The sequence below is a fragment of the Protopterus annectens genome, chromosome 4.part1 (assembly GCF_019279795.1).
Source record: "Protopterus annectens isolate FY-2018-M chromosome 4.part1, PAN1.0, whole genome shotgun sequence".
Classification (NCBI taxonomy): domain Eukaryota; kingdom Metazoa; phylum Chordata; order Ceratodontiformes; family Protopteridae; genus Protopterus; species Protopterus annectens.
Genome location: NC_056734.1, coordinates 974705344 through 974717893, shown reverse-complemented (window position 1 = coordinate 974717893; position 12550 = coordinate 974705344). Strand labels below are relative to the sequence as shown.

Sequence of the window (12550 nt, the reverse complement as noted above, 5' to 3'; positions counted from 1 at the left end):
GGTGTTAAATGGACTACCGCCTATGTGGTAGTTCATGGGCACAAGGGTTTTCCCAAAAGGGATGACTATGCATTTTTTGGTGTTGAGCTTGAGGCCATGGCTATGACACCAGGCATCTATCTCAAGTGAGGCCCTTTTGTAGAATGTCCACATCATTTGGGGATTCAATAATGGCTCCCAGTTTGCAGTCATCCGCAAACTTTATTAGCTATAGACCCTCTGTGTTGGCCTGAACTTCAGAGAAGTAGATGCCAAACAGGAGTGGACCCAGGACTGAACCCTGTGGTACTCCACTTATAACTGGTCTGGAGTCGGATTTGGAGTTTGCTACTTTCACAGTGTGGGTTCTGTCAGTGAGCCAGTTGGCAACCCATCGCGTGACCTAGGGATTTATGTCCAATTTAGAGAGTTTATCTATAATACCAGAGTGGGGGGATGGTGTCGAAGGCTTTGGCGAGGTCTAAATAGGCTGTGTGAACCCCTTTACCCTAATCCGTGGCTCTGTTGACTTCTTCAAAGAAGTGAATCAGGTTTAGGAGACATGATCAGCCTTTCACAAACCCAAACTGGTTGGGGTCCAAAGTTTGAAGGTTGCCTATGTCTTTGTTTATAAGTTCCATGATGATACATTCCATGGCTTTGTAGATCAGGCTCATCAGACTAATGGGGTGGTAGTTCCCGGGGTCCATGGTGGATCCCCCCCTGTGGAGTTGGATAACCGTAGCTATGTGCCATTCAGTAGGCACAAAGCCTGAAGTGAGGCTATGATTGAACATGATACTTAGGCGGGGTGCCAGTTCGTGTTTTGTAGTTCGTGTAGAACCCAGCCTAGGATGTTGTCTGGGCCCATGGATGCTGTATTCTTGGCTTTGGTGAGTGCGTTTTTTACCTATGCGGCCGTGATTACCGGACTTGGTATTCTTCGGTATTGAGATGGGCCCTTTAGGGGGTGAGAGGGGGGGTGAAGTTTTTACTGAACCTATCTTCCAAGATGTTGTCGGTATCAGTTGGTTTTGTATATTTCGTGCCATTGTGATGTAACTCGGAGCAGATCTGAGTATTGCCATTGAGATTCTTGACATAACTGTAGAATGTCTTGTGGTTGTCTTTATAACGTGGCAATTTTGTTTTCGTAACTAGCTTTAAATGATCTTGTGAGGGAATCTCAGCTTCTTACTGAGGCTGACAAGGGAGTTTTTCCAATCTTGGGATTTTACTTTTTTTTTTTTTTTTTTTTTTTTGCAACGGTTTCTTCCTTTTGTTGTAGAGTTTGTTTATGGCAGGGGACCACCAGATTGTCTTCCGTTTTTGGAGAAGAGTTTCTTGGTTCTATTTGTATGTTGTATATAAATATGACCCAGTCAGCAGCCTGCCTTTACAGCCTGGTAGTTGCCAGTAAAAGAATCTCCTGCCTGAAAGGATGCTACCCTGTAAACCTATACACTTGTACAAGTCTCTGAAGTCCGACCTCCAATTGGATAAGGTTAATACTGTATACTGTACTAAATAAACCCTATGTGTACTGTATACTGCTGACCTGGGTCTAAAGGCACCTTTTAGGCTGTCCCCCACAGTAATTTGGCTCCCTCCATGTTGTTTAACTAGTTTGCCCCTAGTATCTTATTTCTTAAACCTAAAATACTCTAATTAATGTGATTTTACTCTGCTCTCCCACACACAGCCCTGAAAATTATACCCTGCACCTACAGAATATCCTGCAAGTGTATAAAATACAGCATGTGAAGTTGTTCAGTCTCGCCGTTCATTCTTTACTGATGGGTTCGGAGCAGATCCCTCGGCTCCGATATGGCCAATTGCAAAACTCGAGGTCTTCAAATAGCTCAAGGCCAAGTCCCTATCCCATGATGCACCTGTGAATCACCCCAGATCAAGTTTGCCGCTGCAATAGATCAGAGGTTCTGAATTTAGCTCGGGCCAGTATACCATTTTTTCTCTTATTCTTTAGGCAAAATTTTAGATAATAGTTGTATTTAGATAGTTTACAAAGCTCTTCTAGCTTTATTGTGTGTATTCTGCTATTTAGTCCCTTTCCCTTAGTGTGTGTGATGTAGCATTTTAGTGGCCTCTTGTTTTAGGCCTAGTTTAAAAGTTTTTGCTAGTTTAGAGTGTGCTTAGTAAGTGACCTTTGTCACATTGTTTATATCAAAATTATTTAGTGTGTAGAGTTTTTCCTATTTAGTAGCTTAGCCTTCAGTGGTTTAGGAAAGGCTTAGAATTAATAATTACGGTTACAATTTTTTTCTTGTGTGAACACTAATTGTCTGTGTTGCATAGTTTATATTTAGAGTGTATTTTCTTAGCAACTATTCCCTTTTTTGTATAGTCTGCTTATATTGTTAGACAATTGTGTGACAGTAAAGGCTTTTACCGTCACATATATATAATATATATATATATATATATATATATATATATATATATATATATATATATATATATATATATATCTTGAACTGCATTCTGCTTTGTGTGTGCGTCTGATTTAGCCAGAATTTAAGGCTTCTTGTAGTCAATTACTACCTAGTTGTTTGTGTGGCAGTAACTCCTTCTCAATGGCTGACCAAGAAAAGCACCCCAAGTCTGGGTTCAAAAGTGCCCAAAGTGTGGCCAAAAAATGTCTGTTACAGAAGCCACGGTAATTGTGTTTACTGTCTAGGGGCTCTGCATTTGCAAGACAGTTGTGCCATTTGCCATTCCTTCTCCTGTAGGGTCCTGCAGGAAAGGAAGAGGAAACTAATCAATAGTGGCTTGTTGAAGCTTTCGTTTCAGGCAGCTTTGAGTGACCAGGATGAATCCAACAGTTCTTCAAAGTGTTCCAAGACATCGGACTCCCAAGAAATCAAAGAAGTCTTTGACTTCGGCTCCACTGCCTTCAGAGCCGACAGTCTTTACCTTTCTGAGCTGGCCCCTAGTCTTGGAACTGGTGTCTGAAGCGCCAAGGAGTCCAATTCTCCAGTCGGTACCACCCTTGGTACGATCCTCTTGCTCATCTATCAGCCTCTCGGAACTGGACGTGGATTGTGTGGTACAGAAGCTTTTATCGGCACCGGCATTAGCCAAAATGTTATCGGCTTCGACCCAAATGGCTTTGGAGCTGAAGACCATTGCACCGACTCTAACTATTCCTCCTCTGAGCCATGCTGGTCCTTCGGAGCCGGAGGAGGCAGACCTGATGTTAGTGAAACCCTCGGAGCCGACGCCTGCTCCAGACACTCTCTGGTCAGGTTCGGGGAGGACAGTTGGACCGACTTGTCGGTTCTGACTTTGCCTCTCAGGGTCTTGGCTCTGATGAGCTTGGCTCCTACCTCGGACTCAGAGCCCAATATCCTGGTGCAGAGGGTGTCGATGATTTCTTCAGTTCCGTCTGCTCCCTCGCATTGGAGCAGAGGTGCTTTCGATGCCATGAGGAGAGTCATGTCTCCTAGGACATCCTCGACCTCAGGTCTACCTTCCTCCTCCCCTAGAGTGCCTGTGTCTGCTTCTGCCTCGCACGTCCTCATCAAGTGTAGAGACCCAGAACCTCAGGAAGTCGCATTGGGTGGCCCCTGCTCTTCCAAGACCTCACCAGAAGCTCCCACTGATGAGGTTCCCAGGAAGAGATTGTGTAAGAGGAAACACCTAGACTCTTCACAGGAGTCTCTAACATCGGATACTGACTTAGATGAGTCAGAAGGGTCCCCACAGTCCTCCTCTGAGGATATGTCCTTTGCTGAGATACTTGAGATCCATAGGCAGAGGGGTGACTGGCAGTCCAAAACCCCTACTGAGGATGAGTCAGTTCTCCTGAAGGCTTTCAGGTCTCAGCCCTCCACTTCCTGGGGGAGTCCGCCCTTCGATGAGCTGATTCAGCTGGTCTCACGAAGGCCGTGGGAGTCTCCGGATACCATGGAGCCTGTTCCTAGGAGGCCTAATAAATTCTTTTCTGCCCCCCCCCCCCTTGACACATCATTTTTGACAAAGGGTGTTCCAGTTGATGCCATGGTGGTGGTGGCAGCCACCAAAAAGGAAATGGTCTGAGACTTCCTCATCTACCATCCTCTTAACAGAGACTCTAGGATTATGGATAGGTATGGGAAGTGGATGTTTAGTTCAGCAACCTTTGCTCTCTGTTCGTTGAACTATTTAACCCATTTTTCTAGGTTGCAAAGAAATCTCCTTAAGGAGTTGGGGAGATGCTCTTCAGGGTACAGTAGCTGCAGGAGCTTCTGACAAAGTTGCTGCCCAGCTTGCTACCGTAAATTCTATTGTCAACTCATCCATGCGCCTCATTTCTTATGCAGCTGATGGAACGAGTAGGGCAGCGGGTACAGGGATTGCTCTTAGGAGACATTCTTGGATGCGTTTGTGTTCCTTTTCGGAGCCCTTCAAATTATCTTTTGTGAACACTCCCTTTGATAGCTCGTCCCTTTTCAGGCCTAAAGTGAAGGAAACCTTAACCAGGTGTGAACAGGACAGAAAGACTCTGCCATTGGGGTCCATTTTTTTCACCCCTACCCGACCCTACCCTAAAGGTCAAAGGGGAGCAAAAATGAGGTTCCGAAAAGCCCAAGGAGCATTTCAGGACACACGTGGTGAAACCCCCATCCAGGGGCAGAGGAGGGGGCAATAATGGAAGACGTCAACCTCACGGCAGAGTGGGTCCGCAACACCAGGGAGACAGAGATCACTTCTCTGGGAAGCCCTACCAGCGCTCCTGAGAGGAAGCCCGACTGTCCTGCTCTGGAGGCAGTCGGGGGTCACTTATCTTTGTACCCAGACACCTGGCTCAAAATAACAAGACTGCTGGGTACAAAGTGTCATTTCCAGAGGGTACGTCATTCCATTCGCCACCCCCCCCCCCAAATCATAAAAAAAAAAAATCCCGGACATTCCACCCAGTTACAGGGAACAGGCAACAATAGAGGTCCAAACGTTGCTAAGAAAAAGTCATGCAACCAGTCCCAGCAGACCAGACAGGATCCGGAACTTACTCAAGATTCTTTTTGGTTCCAAAGAAGATGGGACTGTAGACCCATATTAGACCTCAGCAGACTGAACCAATACGTAAAGAAAGAGAAGTTTTGGATGGTCACGCTTCAGTTGATACTTCCCTTATTAGGGAAGAGACAATTGGATGTGCTCGACAGATCTCAAAGATGCGTACTACCATATAAAAATGGCCAGACCATCCAGGGATCACCTGCGCTTCTGGCTGGGAGCCAGTCACTACCAGTTTCGAGCCCTGCCCTTTGGCCTCACTACAGACCCCAGAGTATTCAAATGAATGGCAGTGGTCACCGCTCACCTGAGGTGTTTAGGATTTCAGGTGTTTCCATACCTAGATGATTGGCTCCTTACTGCCACCACCAGGCATCTACTTATTCAGGCCAGGGAGTCCAGTCTGCAATCATCTGGGCATTACAGTCCACTCAGAAAACTCTGCCTTGTCACCATTGCAGCATATTGTTTTTATCGGGACAGAGTTGGACACTACCACCTCTTCGTTAACATGTCAGCATTCTGATATCAAAAGGCAAAGCACCAGCAACGGAAGTACTGAAATTATTAGGCATGATGGCAGCAGCAATTCTAGCCATACCACTAGCTCATATGTACATGCAGAATCTAAAATGGCTGTTGTTCACTCAGTGGTCTTACCAGGAGCTCCCCATGACTCACAATATAATGATCAGAAATTCTTGCAAAAAGGACCTTCAGTGGTGGTTGACCTCACTTCATGTCACGATAGGAAGCCCATTTGTGCTACCCCCTCCGGCCACAGAGACCACGGACACTTCCCTGATGGGCAGTCTTTCCCTGAAAATGCCCACACCCTAAGTCACATGGACCGATCAAGAGACACATCTTTATATCAATGTCCTAGAGATGAGAGCAGTACTTTTGGCATTGCAGTACTTTCTGGACTCTCTACCTCTGGGCACGATTGCAATTCAGACTGACAACATCGGTGGTCTAGTATTTGAACAAACAAGGAGGAACCAGGTCATGCCCTCTTTGTCGTGAGGCTCTCAGAGTTTGGCAGTGGGCTGTTTCCACCCAGTGCTTTCTGTTGGCAATGTACATTCTTGGGAGATCCAACGTGATAGCAGACAAACTGAGCAGGGCAATCTTGTTGCCTCACGAGTGGTCCCTCAAGAAGGAGATAGCGGACAGGATATTCCGCAGATGGGGCCAGCCTTGCTGCAACCTTTTTGTCAGTCACATGAACACGAAATGCAGAAGCTCTTCACCCTGATTCCCCCTCTGGGAGAAGCCCCAAGGGACGCACTTGTACACTATTGGCCTACGGGTCTTCTCTATGCATTTCCACCAATTCCGTTGATATCCAAGGTTCTACAGAAGACAAAACCCTGGGATGGACCATTATTCTAATAGCCTCTCATTGGCCTCGTCAGATTTGGTTCCCCTTCCTTCGACTTCATCTTTTGGAGGATCCTTGGATTCTGGGCCCATTTCCAAACCTTCATCAGGGGACCTTCATCCTTCTCTGCAGTCCCTGAAGTTCAGAGCTTATCTGATCCAATTCCCATCATAGCCAAGTTTCATAACCTTTCCAGTGAGACAAAACAGATAATTTTGTCTTCTCATAAATCTTGTTCTAGGAAACTATATCTTAGCAAATGGAAACATTTTTCTATATGGTCTTCAAAAAAATATTGATCCTTACCAAGCTCCTATGGCCTCCATCTTAGACGTCTTGACTATGATTTTTAACAAAGGAGCTGTGGCAGCAACAGTTTGGGTTCAATTGGCTGCTATTTCTAATTTTCATCTTGGATTTGAAGGATTGAAAATCATGTCTCACAAATTATCCAAAGCCTTTCTCAAAGGGAACTTTTATATTAGACCACCTGTGAATTCTCCCTATTCTCCATGGAATCTAAACTTTATGCTTTCCCACATAGTTCTTCCCCCTTTTGGACCAACTTCATCTTGTGATGTCAAATTTCTGTCTTGGAAGACCATCTTTCTGGTAGCTATTACTTTTGCCCATAGAGTGTCAGAGCTTAAGGCTTTATCCATCAAGCCTCCCTATTTGATATTCCATGCTGACAAAGTCTCACTCGAAACAAATCCCTCATTCTTGTCCAGAGTTTGCACTGAAACCAATCTCAACCAAGTTAGATTTACCAGTCTTTTTCCCCAACCATTCTAACAGTTTAGAGTATATGCTGCACAAACTTGATGTTCACCGACAGCTCTAATTTTATTTGGATAGAACAAAAGATTTCAGAAAATCAGACCAGCTTTTTGTTTCATTTTCAGACTCCAGGAAGGGCAGACCAGTGGCTAAAACAACTCTGTCTAAATGGGTTATCTGATTGCATCACCTTTGCCTATTCAGCTGCCAATATGCCTTTGCAGCTGAAGATTAAAGCTCACTCAACCAGAGCAGTTTCTTCATCTGCCTTTTCTGCCAGACTTCCCATTGATAACATTTGTGCAGTAGCCACTTGGTCAAAACCCTCATACCTTTATTACTCATTACAAAGTTGAGAAGGTCTCCAGGGACAGGGCTTCCTTTGGTACCATGGTCCTGAGAAATATATTCCCGTGAGCCACCCGAGATTGATGGTGCTTGGGACACTAAACATCAGTAAAGCATGAACGGCAAGATTGAACAACTTCACATAAAGAAGTTATGTACTTAACAATAACGTTCCATGTGAGTTCTTCGTCTTGCCTTCATTCTTACATCCCTCCGTCCTACCCCCTCCTGGGCTGATAGATGACCGAGATGCTGGATCCATCGTGGTTACTCAATCCTATTCCTTTCTCTTGGAGTGAAAGAATGACATATGGTATTGGTATACACAGCAAACAAGATCTGAGGTAATTCACTGGAGCATCATGGGATAGGGACTTGGCTCGAGCTATTTGAAAACCTTGAGCTTTGCAATTGGCCGTATCGGAGCCGAGGGATCGGCTCCAAACTCATCAGTAAAGAATGAAGGCGAGATGAACAACTCGCATGGGAACGTTATGGTAATTACATTACTTATTTTTGAACATAGTCTATAAATTGGTTCAAAAAACAAATTTAAAAATACAGCCAAAAAGTTAGTTTAACATACAACCATACATACCAAAAGCTTAAGGAAATACTTGGAGTTAGTGTTAGTCCCGCTCTATCCCAGGATGCACCACCACTACTTCCCCAGATCTCGTTTGCCGCTTGATAGCATTAGACATGGTCTCGACTTGGCTGGGTTAAGTACTCTTTACTGACAAGTTTTCTGTCAGAATTTCTCTAATTTTTCACCCAAAAGCTGTTTTAACAGCTACTTATCTCTTGTTGAGTGTTTTTTGTGAGGAAAGTTGTGTGAATATTCGTAGCGTTAGGTTCCCGCTTTTACTGGTAGGGGTTTCCTCGCGCTCTAGTTCAGGCTTTTGTGTTGTTCAAATTGTTGTTAAACTTTTTGTGTGGTACTTGTTCCCCTAACTTCTAGGTCCCATTTTAGTTAGAGGGGCCTTGCCCTCGCGCTCTGTTAGAGCGTTGTTATAGTTTTATCTGTGTGTCTGTTTCTGAGCTTATAGGTCGAATCCTGCTTAAGTTAGAGGGATTTGGCTCTCTGAGGGCTTAGTTTTTGTCCCTAGTTGGTTTTTGGTGTCTCTCTAGTGATGTCGAAAGAACATAGACCTTCGGGTTATAAAAAATGTACCAAGTGTGGGTACAAGATGTCTATAACGGATGATCACTCGCTGTGTGTTTATTGCTTAGGGCCTAAGCACCTTCAAGAGTCGTGTAGTGTATGCCACGCTTTTTCTTCCCGTGTCCTCCAAGAGAGGAAAAACAAATTGATATTGAAAGGGATGATCTCCCCTTCCTTTGAGGAGGCTTTATCTTCTTCCCCCTCTCCTTCCAGGAAGAAGAAGTCTTCAGCTCCGACCAGTCCGTCGGAGCCGACAGCAAAGAAATCAAGGCAGGCTTCTCCGTCGGCTCCACGGACTTCGGAGCCGAGGTCGGAACGGTCTGCCTCGGTGCCTCCAGCCTCGACTCCTCTGTCTTCGGAGCCGAGCGCTCGAGCATCGAGAGGTGGGTCACCTTCTTCGGCTCCAATGGTTTCGGAGCCGAGAAAGGTCACACACTCAGACTCTTCTACCTTGGCGCCGAAGTCCCCGTCGGCTCCGAGGGAAATTGCTGTGCTGGTGGAATCTCCCTCGGCGCCAATACTACTTGAGACTATTCGGAGCCGGTCCCCCAGTCTTTCGGAACCGGCGGAGAAGTCAACTCGGGCCCGATCTGTCTCTTCTCGGTCCTCGAGGATGTCTGATTCGGATATTGACAGGGTGCTTCAAAGGCTGTTTCAGTCTCCAGTCTTCCAAAAGTTAGTCTCTGCTCCAGCCCAGTCGGCTCCGGAGCCGATTGTACACCCTGTTGTCTTGGTTCCTCCTCCAACAGCCTCGGCACCGTTGGAGTCTGTGCTGGTGGAGCCGGTGGAGGTTTTCGGGTCGGAGTTCGGTACACGGACCTCCTCGGTCGGCCCCGGGGGTGATGCTTCGGGTCCGATGCTTTCGGTTCCGAGCCTCCCTCTCGGTGCGTCGGCTGTGGGAGTGCCTTCTACTGTTGTGGCCTCGGGGGTCGGACCTTCCCAGGACTCGGGGGGGGGGGGGGGTCCGGCCTTCAGGGCCATGAGGAATGCTTTAGCCAAGTCTTCCTTGGCTACCTCCACCATCTCTCCAACACCTTCCCTTGGCATGGAGACTTGTTTGTTGTCCCCCTGTCTCAAGACAGCGGAGCCCTGGGGCTTGAGGTCACCCCCATTGGGGATTCCTCCCTTCCTGGGGGTCCTTCCGAGGCTTCTTCGGAGGAACGAAGAGACAGTGTAAGAGGAAGCACATCGACTCGCCTGATGAGTCTCTCACCTCGGACACCGACCTCGATGATGCGGAGGGGTGCCCCAAGTCGTCCTCGGATGATGTCTCCTTTGTGGACATCTTAGAAATCCTCAAGCAACGAGGCGACTGGCAGTCCAAACCCCCTTCCACCGAGGAGTTGGTCTTCCTCAAGGCCTTCGGGGCTCAGCCTTCCGCCTCCTGGGTGTCTCCGCCCTTCGATGAGCTCCTGGATTTGATCTCTCGAAGGGTGTGGGAGCACCCGGATTCTGTGGAACCTGTGCCAGCTCGCCCGAATAAATTTCTGTCAGCCCCCCCTGAAAAGGAATTCTTATCTAAAGGTGTGGCCGTAGATGCCCTGGTGGTGGCATCTGCTACCCAGCAAAATGTGGCAGAGGCTTCGACGTCCGTCCATCCTCCTAATAAAGAGTCCAGGAGTATGGATCGGTACGGGAAGCGCGCCCTTACTTCAGCAGCCTTTACTTTAAGGTCTCTGAATTACCTGACGCACTTCACCAGACTTCAGAGGGATCTGGTCAAGGAGCTTTCAGATACCCTCTCTGGTAACCTACCTGAGCACGTGGCCCAGACGGTTAGCTCTCAGTTGGCAACCCTGTCATCAATATCGAACTCGTCCATGAGGCTCATTTCATATGCGGCCGAAGGGGCGAGTAGAGCGGCGGGTACAGGTGTTGCTCTACGGAGACAAGCCTGGCTCCGCCTGTGTCATTTTGCGGAGGCCTTCAAGTCTTCCTTTGCCGACGCTCCCTTTGATGGGTCCTCCTTGTTTGGACCCAAGGTAAAGGACACCTTGACCCGCTGTGAACAAGAGGGTAAGACCTTGACTGCTGTAGGGGCACAGTTTTCCACTCCCTTCCGGCCTTATCCCAAGGCTAGAAGAGGGGGGAAAAATGTGGTTCCGCAAATCTCAGAAGACTTACCCCTCACAGCTGGATGATCCCCCTTCTAGAGGCAGAGGAGGGGGAAATTTTTCAGGAAGACGCCGTCCCAGAGGCAGCAGAGGCCCCCGCAACACTGGAGACCGCGAGTCCTTTCGTGGCTCCTCAACCTTCCAGCATCCCTGAAGGATTGCCCGACTGCGCCGCTCCGGAGCCAGTCGGGAGTCGTTTTTCAAGGCACCTAAAGGCCTGGGAGAATATCACTCAGGACCGATGGGTGCTCCGGATCATTGCCGGAGGTTACAAAATCCCCTTTTCTCAGCCCCCCCCACTATCCTGAAAAATCCCGGACCCACCACCCAGTCAACGGGATCTCGCAGCCATTGAAATTTCAAAGCTGCTTCAAAAAGGAATCATCCAACCTGTCCCCGAAGACCAGACCGGATTAGGGACTTACTCAAGATTCTTTTTGGTGCCGAAAAAGACCAGGGACATGAGGCCCATCTTGGATCTCAGCAAGCTCAACCGTTCTGTCAAGAAGTCCAAGTTCCGGATGGTCACCTTACAATCCATTCTCCCGCTGCTGGAGAAAGGTGTTTGGATGTGCTCCATAGATCTCAAGGACGCCTATTATCACATCCTGATAGATCAGGCGTCCAGGAGACACTTGCGCTTCAGCCTGGGAGACAATCATTTCCAGTTCCGTGCACTGCCCTTTGGTCTCACCACAGCCCCCAGGGTGTTCACCAAATGTTTGCCGGTGGTGACTGCTCACCTGAGAAGTCTAGGATTCCAGGTGTTTCCATACCTAGATGACTGGCTCCTAACTGCCACCTCCAGGCGTCTACTCTTACAAAACCTAGCAGCCACTATTTCTCTAGGCAACTCCCTAGGAATCACCTTCAATTGGGCAAAGTCTGTGTTGCTGCCATCTCAGCGCATACGGTTTATCGGAGTAGAGATAGACTCAAAGCAAATGCGGGTCTATCTTCCTACAGAGAGGATAGAAACATTACAATCTCAAGTCCGAGCATTGCTCTCCAAACACCGAGCCCCAGCAAGGATGGTCCTACAACTGTTGGGTTCCATGTCGGCTACCGTTCTCCTAGTTCCCTTAGCAAGATTGCACATGAGGATTCTCCAGTGGCTCCTGTCAGTCCAGTGGTTGTATCAGGATCTCCCTCTCAGTCACTTCATTATAATCACGGAGACGTGCAAATAGGACCTCCGTTGGTGGCTTCTTTCCTCCAACCTGGATCAGGGGCGACCCTTCGTTCCTCCACCTCTAGTGGCCACTGTGACTACGGACGCCTCCCAGACTGGGTGGGGGGGGCATTACCTGGGCAGGTCAGTCCAAGGCAAGTGGCACCCCGACGAGAGTTCCCTACACATCAACATACTGGAAATGAGGGCGGTGCTTCTATCGCTACGAGCACTACACAGTTACCTCCCCCAGGGCATGATTGCCGTTCAGTCCGACAACATGTCAGTAGTCTGGTACCTGAACAAGCAGGGAGGGACCAAGTCCTATCCCCTTTGCAGAGAGGCCATGAAAGTATGGGATTGGGCTATTGCAGCCAACCGTTTCTTGGTAGCAACACACATTCCGGGGAGATCCAATGTGATAGCCGACAGACTGAGCAGAACTATTCTCTCCTCGCACGAGTGGTCTCTGAACGACAGAGTGGCAACTCAGATCTTCAGAAGATGGGGAACTCCTTGTTGCGACCTCTTTGCAACTCCCCTCAACATGAAATGTCTACAGTTCTTCTCTTTCACCCCAGTTCCGGGGG

General features: G+C 47.9%; 1 protein-coding gene across 2 annotated transcripts in view; it reads left to right on the top strand.

The window, feature by feature from the left end:
* Positions 1-12550, top strand: part of DIS3L2 (DIS3 like 3'-5' exoribonuclease 2) — a 4570298-nt gene that overhangs the window by 144997 nt on the left and 4412751 nt on the right. The gene's annotated exons all lie outside the window — the stretch shown is intronic.